At 43.6% G+C, this 14892-nt stretch overlaps 1 protein-coding gene across 7 annotated transcripts in view; it reads left to right on the top strand.

The window, feature by feature from the left end:
* The window catches only part of LOC139102339 (SAM and SH3 domain-containing protein 1), a 253641-nt gene that overhangs the window by 219895 nt on the left and 18854 nt on the right, over positions 1-14892 (top strand). The gene's annotated exons all lie outside the window — the stretch shown is intronic.

The following is a 14892-nucleotide window of genomic DNA, read 5'->3' as shown; positions in this document are numbered from 1 at the left end:
AAAAAATTAATATAATAAATTTCGGACGCGCGATTACTTTTGCGGTATTCGCGACGAACCCCGACCGTGGTTCGTTAATTCGATTATCGACGATTAACGACACTTTAAACGATGATCCTGCAACAAAAAAGTATAAGATTTCATTATAAAAATGTTTAAAAAAATATTTACTGTAAAAAAAAGATGTATACGCGCCTAAGTTAATTAATCAAATTAAATAATTAAAAATATAGTTATTTATTATCTAAACGAGATAGCTGTTACTTTCGTGTAAAGAGCAAGTGATACTTACCTTGGAGTTGCTCCGCCGATGCATGATGTCCCTCCTGGACCTCCTCCTCCTCTCAGAATGCCAGACCTCCCGTCTGAGTGATCAGCTTCCTCGCAGGCCGTCTCGACTCCGTCCTCGCACTGGTCCCTGCAAACAAAAAGTCCAGATAATTAGTTAAAGCTGCACGAGTCCACGCAACACTTCTTAAATAAAAAGATTACGTCGTAGAAACAAACGCGTAAGGATATAACTTATTTTACGGAAAGAAGATACACTCACACGTGCTTTCCTCATACGGAGAATGAGAAGGAGAAGATAATTCTCGTACCGGGCGGTTTTCGTTGCACGCAATACGCAAATGAATATTACTTCCTGTACGGAGACACGTGCTTGCTGTGCAGTGTGTAGTACGTGTGTGCGCGCGCGACCGCTGGAGAAGGACAAAGCGGGAGTGAGAATGGTGGGGGAATATACCTAGCGCGCGGCACGTAGGCTCGCGCTCGCTCATCCCACCCTCCTCCCTTCCCCCCGGCTACCTGCCTGCTAGTCTTGTTCGATTTAATTGTAATTTCGGAGCGATCGAAGAATCAAAAGGACCTCGCTTTACATCGTAGCCAATTTCTTATGTCGAGATCGAGTACGACCCGGTGGAAGTACCGTCTTTGCCTGGATATACTAATTAAATATTAAAATTGAATTGAATTATTTAAGATACGTAGCTGCAATAAGTTCTGACATTCGCATACTTCTCGATGTACTTTATATAATTATATATTATTTAACGTCTCATGTCTCGGTACCTAGTACACGATGTACATTATAATTACCGTGAAAGCCCTAATACTAGTCCGAGAAAAGAACCCATTACGAAAGGCCCCTTCAGCAGGATCAACAAGAAACTGACTTCACGAGAAATTAATTAAACTTGATGGGGCTTTTTAGCCGGCGTTAAAGTTGCCGTGTAACTTATTCATTCAGTAATTCCCGGGACAATTGGATGTCGCCGGGTTCTGGTGTAAAGACGCGTATAGGAGCGTCGGCGTGGAACACGCGCTTACGCAAACGCGTGTCGCACGTGTGAGGGACGCACGTGTATTTTGCGCCCGAGGGGTGCGAAGGGCGTTAAAAGAGGATCCCGGATACCTGCGCCGACGGTCGATGAACGGCCGCGAGAAAAGAGAGACAGACCTGTGGGGGCCGCGCAGGAAAGAAAACGAAGGATGAGCGGACCGCGAAAGGTGGATGTTTCAGGTGCGATCGATGTTGCGCGACACCCTCGTGTCGTCACCCTTGAACTTTCACTTGCTCGCCACCCTTTCGAACGTCACCCTCGCGCGCAGAAAAGCCTCCGCATCTCACCGTCGTCGTGTCTCGCGCCAACGAAGGCCACAATGTCACGGCTTTTGTGATTCTTCCGTTTGAGCACTGGCGAGACGAGGACCTCCGGTTGTTTCAATTAACGAATGTATCCGCGTAGACCACAAAATAATGATTACGGAATGCGAATGGGAGTATCTCTCCGTCTAGCCTTGAATCGGCCGCGTAGCATCTTCAAGCGCTCGCCCGAGTTTCGTGAATAGAAACCACCGACTCGTTAAAATCATGTAAAATGTACGCGATCTCATTCATACGACGCCGCGTGCTTGACGGAATTTTTTAATTCTTTTTTTTTTTATTTTAGCGATGCATTTGATTCATCTGAATTCGTTGACTTGTCTCTGCGTTTACATTACCGCGCTAATTAGCTTCGCATACGATCCCGCGACAAAGACGACTTTTCGAACAACACTGCAGGCGCATATTAGATTGTGCTAAAGTTTTCTGATGCTGCGTTAAACAAATAATGAGTGAATAAACGAATAAGTAAAAATTTTATATCTGCGATGTACCGAGGTCGAATAAAATTTGAAGCAAGAATTAATTACACAGTATAAAATTTTTGTATCATTTCTAACCTTTCTGACTGATAATGTTGAAACGACGATGTTACGATAGACGACGAAGAGCAACAGATACATGACGCGATACGCGCAAAACGAGGACACATTTCGTTCATCTGCTGAGAGTCGTTATATCCTCCGCCGTCGTTCTTCCTACACTTTGGATCGAAATGGGTTCCCCTCGTTTTTCCCCGCGGAGCATTCGAATCGTTAGTGTCCACGCCTTTCGTTAACTGTGCAGACTCCGACGCCCTGCAGTGTGGATGCCGCAGCGGCAGCAGCCGCGGCAACAGCATGCAGTCGGTGGCGGCACGTAATTAGGACGGAACACGTCGCCTCACTTCTTCTCAACGGCGTTTTTTTTTTCTTTTTTTTTTCCATGCTTTATTTTTGGTCCTTCCTTCTCGTTCCGCTCGTACGTACTCACACAAGTACGCGCGTCTGTGCTCTCTTTCCGATCTGTCTCTTTTTTTCTTTTTCTCTCCTTCTATCTCTTTTACGCGCGCGATCTACGAGGTGACACGATACACGTAAAAGCCCGTATGTACACACGTACGTCTACGGTGTTCGTTAGCGCAAAGTCGAAGGACCACGAACGGAGGAGCAGGAGTGGAAGAGAAGGGCGAAGAGGAGGAGAATGAATCTCCTCTCCACACTCCGGTGGCGAGTAACGGCTACTGCAGGCTTTGAGCTTCACAATGGGTCGGCTTCTTACCACGACAAGACGCCGCGCGCTTTGGAGTTCGCTTAATTAAACAAGATATCAGTATACGCGCACCCCGGGGTCCCTGACCGGGTCCTTTTCAGTCCTTTCCTCGCCACCGCTCTTCACCACGGCCGTCGCGCTATTTTCGCCCGACTCTTCAGCGATCCCAGATACTTAGATACGGACTTTTCACGTACACGTTTCCTCAACAACGTCTTTTTCTCTCTTTTCACTTCTTCCTTTTTTTCTTTTTTTTTTATTTCTTTTTCTTTCAATTTGTTCAACTTTTTTTTTCATCTCTCTCGTGCCACTTTGCTCTTGTTTGATTACAAGTACAACGCGATATCAAAATTTTTTTTTTCTCGACTCTTTAATAATGTCAGTAGAATGGACGTTATCTTAATCTAGCGATCCTCTTAGCGCCGAGTTTCTTCCTCGCGAGAAGAGAGACTTCTATACTCGACCGTCCGTGTTGGTGAATGTCCGGAGATATCTCGATATCGCCCGATACACTCGGGCGATAAGTATTGCGTGCTTTGTGATTATGATATCTCCGAAGTTAACTTTGTTCAGAAGTTACTTCGACGTTACGTCGGCGTACATGCATTCCCGTGGCGTGCAATGTGTATAAAAAGTTTCCTCGTTAAAAACGGGCGAGTCGTTCGATCAAGCGTGGCACGGATATCTTATTGATATCACAGCGTATATGAAATGTTTGAAACGAAAATAAAAGCGGGGGTTGAAATCGTGCAATTTAACGAAAATTATTTTAAGTTAATTTTCAATTGAGCTCGCTGTTAAAAAAAAAATCGTATTAATTGCCGCTGCACGAAAAATCGCGTAATATCTTTTTTTTTATTTCGCTTTTCTTTTTTTTTTTTTTTAATCTATTCGATGGAAATTTTTCAAGAAATTTATCAGCTTTCGCCCTTTTATTTGAAATAGTATGAAACAATATTTCCCAAAGTTAGAATAACCGTATATCGGTTTTGATATACCTATCGATTTTATCAACGTGCTATTTCATTCTGAGAGGAGATATGGGAAATTAAGTGTATAACAGAAATTCTCGTCGAGAATTAATGTACTCGTGCGAAAAATAGAAATATAATAATCTAATTTTTATTTTACTATGGATTCTAAATATCCCCTTTTACTCAACTTCAATCATAATTCTTAATTAGCATAAACTTCTCTCCCTTTTTTTTTTTTTTTTTATTAAAGTTGTGTCAGTAGAAATCCGCGTAGAAAGCGTTATTAACACGCAAAATACGGTATCGTGCGGTATAATGTCTCTATTATCTTTTCGATAAGTCTAAAGAACTTATTTAATTAGCACTCGTCTCTCTCTTCAGTCGCAGCATGCGATGCCGACAGTTAAATAACGACAGACACGCACTAAGCCGCAAATGTTCCCGCGCCATGCATTGGTTTTATCATCGCGGAAGGTTTATCTCGCGGCTCGCATTATATCGCGCGAAACTTTCCCGAAGTTGTGTACCATCTTGCGGTACTAATTGAAGGCAAAGAACATCGACATTTGGCTTCCGGGACACCGAAGAAGGTACTCGTTATATCCCGAAACGAAGTTCCGCCTCTGCATTATGTATCGTTCCGAGCTGAAATCTGCGGCGCTTTCTGATTTATGCGGTATCCGGCGCATATCTACATTATTAGATTAACTAGTTCCCTTTTAGGCGCGAGAGCATTTTAACTTTAACGATAGGATCTAATATATTAAGTGTTACATTTGACCTCGTTTGCGTCCGTATATTACAATACAACGCGGAGCAAATAGTGAATTAATTTTATGCGCATAAAGAATATCGAATTTGAATACTGTTCCTTTTTTGCTGGGATATTAAAACGCGTATTATGAAAGGTTACAATTAAGATTTTAATGTGAAAGTTAATGAGAGTGAGAGATAAAGATAGAGAGAGAGACTGTAAAACATATTTTATACAAATTACAATATAAAAGTCGTGCTGTCACGTATTAAAAAAAAATATTACATTTTTCGCAAATTTGTCAAAGAAAGAGCGCGGTTAAACCTGGCTTTTTCACATTTTTATAGAAAATTTGTAAAATATATGTTCCTTGAAATCTATATATAATGTGCACTGGAAAGTGTGAAGAGAAAAAAAAAAAGGAAATAATTCAATCTAATGCGCCGCGAGGTATAATGGAAAGCGCCCGCTTCTCTTTTATACGTAGTTGAATTTTTAATTTTTCGGAAGTTGCGGAGAGTGATAAACGGAGGAAGCTATAAGCGGCCGAGGAGAGTTTCGTTTGTGACCACTCTCCCTTTTACGCGATGGCGATTTTCAGGCGGATATTTACATCACGGGAGGGGGGAGGGGTGGAGGGATGATTACCGCGGTAGCTTTTCGGAATTGTCAAGTCGTAAAAGACAGCGCGCGCCGCGAATGCATGTCCGCGTGCACGCCGCGTATCAATTGTGCGCCGTCATTCGACCGCGTAGACATGACTTTTATGGACTTGCGCATGGGGCATTATTCCAAAACAACGACCCAATTCAGCCGGGACGTAAACGCTCCTTTTTATTGCCACTAACGAAATTTCATATTACGCTTCCCGCGCGCGTTGCACCGGCGACGCGGCACGAAACATTTTCCCCACACGCGAGGATTAAACTCTAATCGCATATACGATCCGCATAAATACCGGCGCGATGTCCGGCTCTAGAAATTGCGGCGGAATCACGAGAGAGAAATAAAGAGAGAAAGGGAGAGCGGCGTATCGTCCGTGCCACTCGCGTAAGGGTCGTTGTCGTTCTCCTCGAGTCGTCCGAATTATCGCGAACCGCGGACGGAGATCGTCGCCACGTGGGAATTATTTCAACGGCGCTCAATGCGATGATAATTTATTATCGAATCGCGTGCACGCGGAACGCCTCCGTGTCGATCGCGTGCACGCGTAGACCGGGCACGGTGGCGATATCGATTTGTCGGGCGACCGCGACCAGCTGCGCCGTCGGTTACGTGCGTACGCAAACGAGGGTGGCAAAAAGATATTTCGAGAAAGCCGCTTATCGAAAGTCCTTGCCCGGATTAAAGCTGTTTGCCCGCAATTCATAAACATAGCTGTGCTCGAAAGAACGATTTAGCGCGCGCGAGACCGTCGTTGGTTATCTCTTACACTCGCATTGAATTTGCATTTTGTTTTTTCTTTATTTCTCTTTTTTTTCTTTTCTTTTTTTTTGTTTTTTAATAAACTTGATTCTCTTTTAATGCGATGAAAAATGTTGCACCAATACCTACTGCAGTCTCTGGGTATTATTGATATACATAGATAGAGAGAAGTCGCGACGCTTATCAAGATTATAAATAAGCGTTATTCTGCAATTTTGTTGCTGGAGAATCGCGTCGCTCTTGAAATCAAATTGTAATTACAAATAACTTAAAAAAAAAAAAATTATGAAGAAGAAAAATCTTGTTTAGATCGTACCACGTCATCGTGTTCGATAATTTGCGAGTCATAATCGCGCTGATTTAAATAATCGAAGTTTAATTAAACTAACACGTATAATTATCTATACGGGGATAAATTTTACTGCGTGGCACAAGTACCAGATGCCAATGAGATAGAAAAAGTCCGGACACCGGGCGTCAGCACGCCACAGGAGGAGGAATGGCCGCATTTCGCACGCAATGAAATCGGAATAAACCACGGTTGGGCTCTCTCTCCCTCTCATTATCATTAAATTAGATCGCGCCCGGCGAAAAGGGATGGGCAGGGACCGACGGAGGGGCGGAGGCAATGCGGAAATTGCGTTTTCTGTTACGTAGCGGGAAAATTTTCGCGTTTCGTGCGTCGGCGGCGGAAGAAATAACCCTCGTAATTAGCCGAGAGGGTCTCCAAGTTTCCGCGCTCGCAGAAAAGTCCTCGTGAAGCGAATCGCGAACGGGGTGGGTGGGTTGCACACCTCGCGACCCGCTCCACGAAGCCACTCACCGCGGGGGGTGTAAAATTTGCATGAAATATGATCGGCATGCGGGCGGCACACATCTATGACGTACACCTTCTGCACCGTGCAAAACATTTTGATGAGGGCTACGGCTCTTTTCACGACCTCGCCGTTTCATTTGCATCGAACGATGCACTGCCGCCGCTCTTTCTCGCGCGGCGCTCTTTTCTCGTCCCCCGTCTTAAATAAAAAGCACTCCCCTTTTACGATACGAACGTGTCTCGCAGAGGACACAAGGCGTAGTAATTTAAAATAATTTTTGAAAGTCGATATAAAACGGTACACTTTCCGATATTTATGTAAATATATAAAACACGCAGCAATTTTAATGGAAGAATATTGATAAAATGATTAAATAGAAATAACAATCTTGGTTAATGAGTTCATGTTCCTGCCGTTTGTTGTCGTGTTAAACTATCGTTTAGGTTTTTTAACAGTGAGTTTCTCTGCAATTTTCCTACGAGATTTCTCCGCAATTATGTAAATTTCTCTACAATATGATTTATAAGACAGCTTAATATTATAGTTCGCAATTTATATTTTTAAACTTAGAACACGTTTGATGAACGACACTTTAATGCCGCTTTCTATTTACTTTCACTTCTATCATTTTTTTAAACGCAATAAAAATATATAACTTTTTACAATAATAAATATAATTTTCTACAAACTAAAAGCTTTAAGGGAAGTATAAATTACGTGAAAATTATCAGTCGACGTTTATTCAATTTTCACGAAATAGTTTATACACGATGAGTATCTTTATTTGCTAAATACTAAACGAAAAAGAAAAAAAAGGTAGTCCATTTAGTATAACGAGCGACAAGAAGTTTGTCTTGCAAACTACATTCCGCTGGTATCTTCAGATAGTACAGTTTGTCAGAGTAAGTAAGAACATGGATTCACATTCATAAGTACCGCTATTAAAATTCAAATGTTCGCAGACGAACTCGGACGGCCTTGACAGACCTCGTATCAGCGACGCTCAAAACGCCTGGAGGAGATGTTCGTTCTCGCGGGTATTTTGAGCGTATTTAGCTCCAGTCTGTGCCGATAATTTTCACGATATCGCGCGGTCTATGTTCGTGCGACGACGAAAAAAGAAAAATAAAAAAATTACACGCCCGCGCGATGCCGGTTCGTTCAACCGGAATTGAAGCCGGGGCTCAGGCAACCACTGGTACAATTGCACGGCGATTAGTACGCGTATTTTCCAGCTCGCTCTGCCGGTGATCGTTTACTTTCGTTCGTACGTACTCGTCTTCCCGGACTTCTGCCGCAGGTGTCGTCGTTTCACCACACCCCATCGCGTCCGAGACATAATCGGGGGACTCGTTTTCCCCGTCGTTAGATGCCAGCGGCGTAACGTCCCGTCTCGTTAGCTAAATTTTAGACGCGCCGCAGTCGACTTGATACGCGGTACCGTCTCCTCCCGCTTCATTGGCGTTATTTTCATCGTCGGTTAATCACAGTTCGCGCCGGCGAACATTTCGGAAACGAGCGTGTTTTTTGGAAAATTCACGTCGCGAGACATTTCCTTCTTCTCCACGATTTTACGCCTTATTTCACCGCCTATACAATTCCGGTGTTTAAATTAAAGACCGCGGGCACAATATTTGACGAAAGGCGCAAGAACTTTCCCCGAGCAAAAGAAAGCACGGAAGAACTTTTTCGCGAAAATTAAATAAGAAAAATATTTGCGGCTCGCGTTTTCTATTCAATTCTTTTAATTCAACGAGTACTCCGGTTCCTTACTTCGTTAAAACGAAAAGTACATTTTACAAATTTGCGACACAGACTTTTTATCATTAATCCATATACCTTTTCATAACTTTACGTCTTATTCATGGAAATTCTTTCATGCATTTCTTTTTTTTTTCTGTTTTCTTACACACACATTGCGACGTGTTTCACGCTGCGCGTGTACGTGCAACTCTTTCTGTCTTACCAATTTATTACAATATCTCCCCTATCGAGATTTCAACTCTATCATTATTATTTATGTAACAGCGTACGTTCGCGAAAATAGTGTTTTGCATCGTTATTATGTATGTATATGCAGCCGAGCTTGCCGGCGCGCCTCCTGCCACGTCCTTACCAGCTGCCACGTATACTTTGTCAGGGCAAATGGTCGCGCATTCTCTTGCCAATATCAGCATTAAGATTCAAATGACCGAATAATCAGGCGAATCTCGCAGGACCCGTTTCTGCGCTCAAACAGATACGCGCCCAGATGAAGCGCGTGAGACCTTCGACGAACCATTCCACCGTATCCCTCCATAGATATCCGTTTATTAAGCGCAATCCGAACCTGCATACGCATACACGTTCACGAGCTAAATGCTTTTACGACGATGTCGTTACCCCTATTTTCGCGTTTCTCAACAAATTCTCCTCTAAATTATAGATCGCACGGAACTGCTTTTATGAGGGAACTCCAAATTGCCGGGTATCAATTTAAGTTAACAGTACGGAATTGTATACTCGGTTAATTGCGCCGGTCTTGCGTCTATTTGCGAAAATTGGAACAAGTTTTTTTTTTTTCTTTTTACAACGTTTATAAAAATAATATTTTTTTTAAATAAAATTTTAGGGACAATTTTTAATAAAGTAATAATATTTTATAAATTGCAAATTTACGAAGTTAGATGCATGTAGTGTTTAAAATTGAAAACTTTTATTTTAGAGCGAAACGGATGGCGTGCGTCCAATTTTATGATGTTAATTTTTTCACTTCCGGGACACAGATATGTCTTACGCATTACAGGGCCTATTTTGGGAAAGCTCTCCGCATGAAACTAATATTGTAAAGTGCTCGTAAAAGATATCACCCTTCCAAATGATAACCGAGTCTCTGTCATCGCGTTAAGTTCGCGTTGGAGTATATAATAGAACAAGTGTCGGGAACACCCGCGCGAAATTTCTGCGATAAGACGCCGTTCCAATTTCGACGTTCGCGTTACTTCCGCGCGGAAGGAATTCTTTTTCCTAAATCAATCCCCGCTGCGAGCATTATCAAAAATCTTTTCGCCCACATCATCATAACCATTCATATCGCGAGTTTGCGCGAGTTTCGCGCTGCACAACCGAAGTTTCTGCGCTGACTAGCTCATAAATAGCAACTTCCGCAGCACTCTCGAGCCATGTAGTTACTCGCAAGCTCCGCTTACCTCCTTTCCTATGTGCACAATGATATTATTGCAGCCGGCGCTACTTTTCGAGATAACCGCGGCTTTCCATCCTTCTAACATAGTTTTCGCTAAGTATCATGATTATACTTGCGAACGAAACTACTTGCTCAAAGTAATTCTATGTCATATAATATAAGGTAAGATTGCTGTTGTGGTTCAACGAATCGATATTATCAGTAAATGTATATACACGCATATGTATATATTAAATATATATATACGTATATATATGTACTGTTATCAGGGCGATATATTTGGTGCGATATGCCTCGAGATTGAATTTTATCGAATAGTTTCCGAATTTATATAATGCACCGTAGATTTCGCGATGTGCCAGATAATCTCGTGCCGCTGCTCCGTTCGTAAACCTTGCCCAAGATTCACTGCCGCGCAGTTCCCGCAAGCTCCATTTATCTTCTGGCACGTGATATGTGCGATATTGTACGCAGTTTCCAATACTTGTCGGAGGGACCAATCCCGTTCTGAGATATCTCGCCCGAAACAAACAACGTAAAAATATATGCGGTTGATGTTTGCAAGTTAATTACCGCAAATTAAGGAAAAAACAAAAAAAATGCCAACGAAAAAATCGATTATTCGGTTAATTCTACATAATTCTTCTAAAAGTATTATAATTAAAACTCGCTTTTTTTTATACGTAGAACCGCGCGAAGCTATTTCACTGCTCACAAGCGTAGAAAAGATAAACACGTTCCGCTCTTACTTTTTCTCAATTACCTTTATACACCGGCGACCTGTCCGTAGTACCAATTTTCGCAGCGGACAGAAGGCGGCAATCTCATTTCGTTTAACTGGCACCATCATTTCCGTGACCTGAATGTACCATTTGATTGTCAACGAGTTTGGCCACGGGGTCAGGGTGGAAGTTTCTCTACGGTGCCATTCAATATTCATCCGAAAGTTTGCGACTCCCCGGATTACGCTAACGGCGACAAAGGTTATCCGTGGTCCAGACGTTCGATCAGTGTCAAATCGACGACGCGCGTGCGGTTTACTCGCGAAAGGAAAGCATCTGCGGCCGCGGCACGTTTTACGTTTCAATTATTCCGATAATAGCCCGCCGTCTGTATGGCGGTGCATGCCGCGGTTTCGACGTGTCCGAAGTCGCTTCGTCCTATCGATAAACAGCGACTATCGGTGGCCACCGCAACCCGCCCGCAACGGAGGTTACCTGGCTCTTCGCCCGCGTATGTATGCGGACGCTGATACCGACGCTGGGCCCCGTTACGCTTCTCTCTTTCTCTTTTCGCGACCACCGCGGATACTTTGGCCCTCAGCGTTCGCTTTTACCTAAGTGTCGTGATTACGCCCGTGACCGGAATTGAGACCCGGGTTTCGCCGTCACGTCGTATTGCAGTACGAAATAACAGAGAGTTGGGGCTATCGCCGGCGTTACCTGGGCGGAATTCCAAACAAGATTGAATCTCTCGCGGTGCATGCCTGTTTATCGAGGCGTCGCTATTCGAATCGATACAAACTGAGAACTACCGTGAATTGGAGATGCGAAAAATAAACAGCGTTGAAATTGCTAACGATTTATATGTTTGATAAAATTTTTTTTCTGCCGTTAATAAATATCAAATATTGAAAACAGCAATAGATATGATTCTGTATTTGATAACTGTCTAAGAAAAAAAATTAATAGATAAATAATTTATATTTATAGCAATGATAAATAATTTACATTATTTTTTTTTAATGAAATAAAGAAGAAAATCGTAGCTACTCTAGTTCGATTTCGCACCGAATAAATTTTGTGAATTTCTTATTGACATTTAATTGATATTAATATGTAATACGAGAGGAGAAAGAATGAGAGAGAGAGAGAGAGAGAGAGAGAGAGAGAGAGAGAGAGAGAGAGAGAGAGAGAGAGAGAGAAAGAGAATGAGAAATTAATATTAATTCATTAGATTATCTTTAAAAGCGGAGCGATACTGCATATTAATATACTTTAATCAAGTTATGGTAGCGATCTATAGTTATTTTAATTGAGCGCACGTACGTGCTCATTACACGTAACTTCAGAAACGATATTCTACACGCAGCTTCATAGCTGAATCTGGTAGTAACCTTATTCGCGGGTTCTATGTCCGCCGGCGATCCTACAGGATCCCACAAGCAGACGGATGAGTAAATTGCATATTACCTTATCCACGAAATCACAGGCTGTATAACCGCGTTTCGCATGTTAGAAGTTATAATTACTATATTAATAGATCTTCCGCGCGCACGTTGACCGTGAACTTTCGGCGAGGAGCTCTCACATTTCTTTTTGTTTTTTTTTTTTTTTTTCTACCAATTTTTTTTCTTTTTTATTTTTAGTTACGAACTTGCCAGAAGTCGTTACAAAAGTTTTATTAAGTTATGTTCCACAAAGGTCGGCTAACCGCACGTTTTTCGAGGAGGTAAATTCAATCGCGCGCGGCTGTCACGCGGCGCATACGTCTTTCTACTAACATAATTAAAAAAAGGGTCAATAGCACCGCATACGCATTCAACGCGAGCTGCATTTAGGCGCCCCGGCAGTTCGTTTATCTAACACCTTAAGCGCGATTATCGTGTCTCTCGTAAAACGCCGGAGTTATTACCGTGAAACAAATCGCAGGAGTTTAACGTCACTCGGTGCCGTTACTCGACCGGCCCGTGTTCGTAAATCAGGTTCGGATCCCGATAAGGGTCGCACGGGGAAGCGATGCGGACGAGGCGAAACGCGCGGCTGCCGAGGAACGGCCACTGTCGCTGCAGAGCAAACAAAGGTCTCGAAGGTGCATTCCGTGCAACAGCCGGCGGCCTGTTACGGCGATCCCATGCCGCGGGGCGTGTTCCCCCGGTAGGAGTCTACGGCTAGATGACCAGATTACGGGTTTCTCTCGGTGCAGGAAGTCATGAGATGCTTAATTGCATTTGTCACGACGCTACGTGGCGGCACATCTGTCTCGGCGAGGTGCGGCGGCTCCTCTCTTTTTCTCTCCCGGTCCGCGCCGGGGCAATAACAATGCTGGGATAAATTAACCGGTAGGCGGCACGGCGCGGCTGAGTGAGAGCGGCTATAAACCGATCCTGTAAGGCGAGTCCGCCCCAGGTGGCCAGTTAACTGCTTAGCCTTAAAAATATACACGCTGGCCTGACCCTTCTCCACCCTCGCGTCACCTCTCCCGCCTCTTCGCGTTCGATCGCGCGCGCGAACGGTCCATCCCTTCGGACAGCATCCTTCGGCCGAGCGAGCTAACACAGATCTCTTTGCACGCCCGCCGTACGTTTCGCCCGTTTATTCCTGGGCTGTACCGACCGCGACGGGTTTTATTGTGATTTACGCAACGGCGAAGGAGAACGATCGCTTAATCTTTCGCGCCCTACGCCGGTCGTCCCCCCGTAAGAGACCGGAAGGGCCGGCGGAGTCCGCGGCAGATCGGACGCTAACTGATGGAAATCAGCCGCGTTACCGGCGCGCGTTCGCGTATTCGCGATCGCAACATTTGTTTCCGAGACGAGATGTATTATCGTGTCGATCTTACCGCGGTAGATGAATGGGTGAAATTGTTTCTTGGAGCGACTGCTATTTGTATCTGTAGGCCGCCGCGCGCTCCTTAACTCACGACGAGGGGGGCACGGGACGTAGGCGCAATGGGATCTCGTTATTATGTGGAGTATTCGTTGCGCGTGATTAGCGTGGGAATCTGCCCGGTCGTTCGATCGAGCACACACGACCTCTTTCAAATTATCGTGAAACGTCTCGATTTTACATTACGCGAACGAGAGAGCTGCGGCTGAGAGGGAAAAGATAGCGTAAGAATGAAAGCGGAGATACCGCGGTAGGAAAATGATTACGATATAATAAATAGATTACGGGATGCGCAATTCCAAGATAACTGATACAAAGAAACGTCGCGATACGTAATCGTATTCCATAGCGTTAAGGGACAATACCGTAAAGGACAATAATCCGTGATAACATCGCCGTATCAAAAGATTACATGGACTACCGTGAGTGATTCGCGGATAAGGGACGCCGTTTAAAACGCATCTCCGGGGGTTTCGGGATTTCTTTGATTATTCCGCATCTCCGCTCGCCCCGAAAGAAAAAGTCAACATCGTGCCGGTAAACAGGAGAGCGACGTAAATTCTCAGCCTTGTCTCTCGGTATTATTCAGGCTTAGTGGATGCTACGGCCGCGACCGTGGAGGAAGCTCAGTCTGCAAGCGCAAACAAACGGTTCTAATCCGTTTAACATAAATACCACGTGGTTTAATTAAATCGCGCACCGCAAGGTAATCGTCCCGACGTTGGGTCTGCAGAACACGGCTTTTTCTTCCTTAGGCATTAAGATTACCGTGCGATTATGGGTCGATATTTGTTCGCAACGGGACGCTTCTTCATTCGACAAGGGAAGTAAACTCGAGACACGAAAGAAGGTTCATAATTATGTAGAAGAAAAATATTATGAAGAAAAAAAAAAGATGACTATCAAGTTTTTATAGCAAAAAAAAAAAATGCGGGGAGGCTGTAATTGTTTCGATTATATGGACGCATATCAAGTATCAGTTTTTTTTTTAATAATAGAATATGTAATAAACCAGTGGACTACGTATCAATTTGACTGCAATTAAAATTTAAATTCTTCTTTTTGAAGAACAAATCCCAGTTATCTCTGTACCACTTTAATAACGATGTCTTGAAGGCATCGTATAAAATAATTTCTATAAGCCGCATTTACGGAGTGTCAACGCGATAATTTTCATCTTCAGCCATTCCTCTACAGCGATAGTTCGGTGTA

This window comes from Cardiocondyla obscurior, linkage group LG01 (assembly GCF_019399895.1).
Source record: "Cardiocondyla obscurior isolate alpha-2009 linkage group LG01, Cobs3.1, whole genome shotgun sequence".
Lineage (NCBI taxonomy): Eukaryota > Metazoa > Arthropoda > Insecta > Hymenoptera > Formicidae > Cardiocondyla > Cardiocondyla obscurior.
Note: the sequence above shows the minus strand (reverse complement) of the source record. Positions and strands in the feature narration are given on the sequence as shown.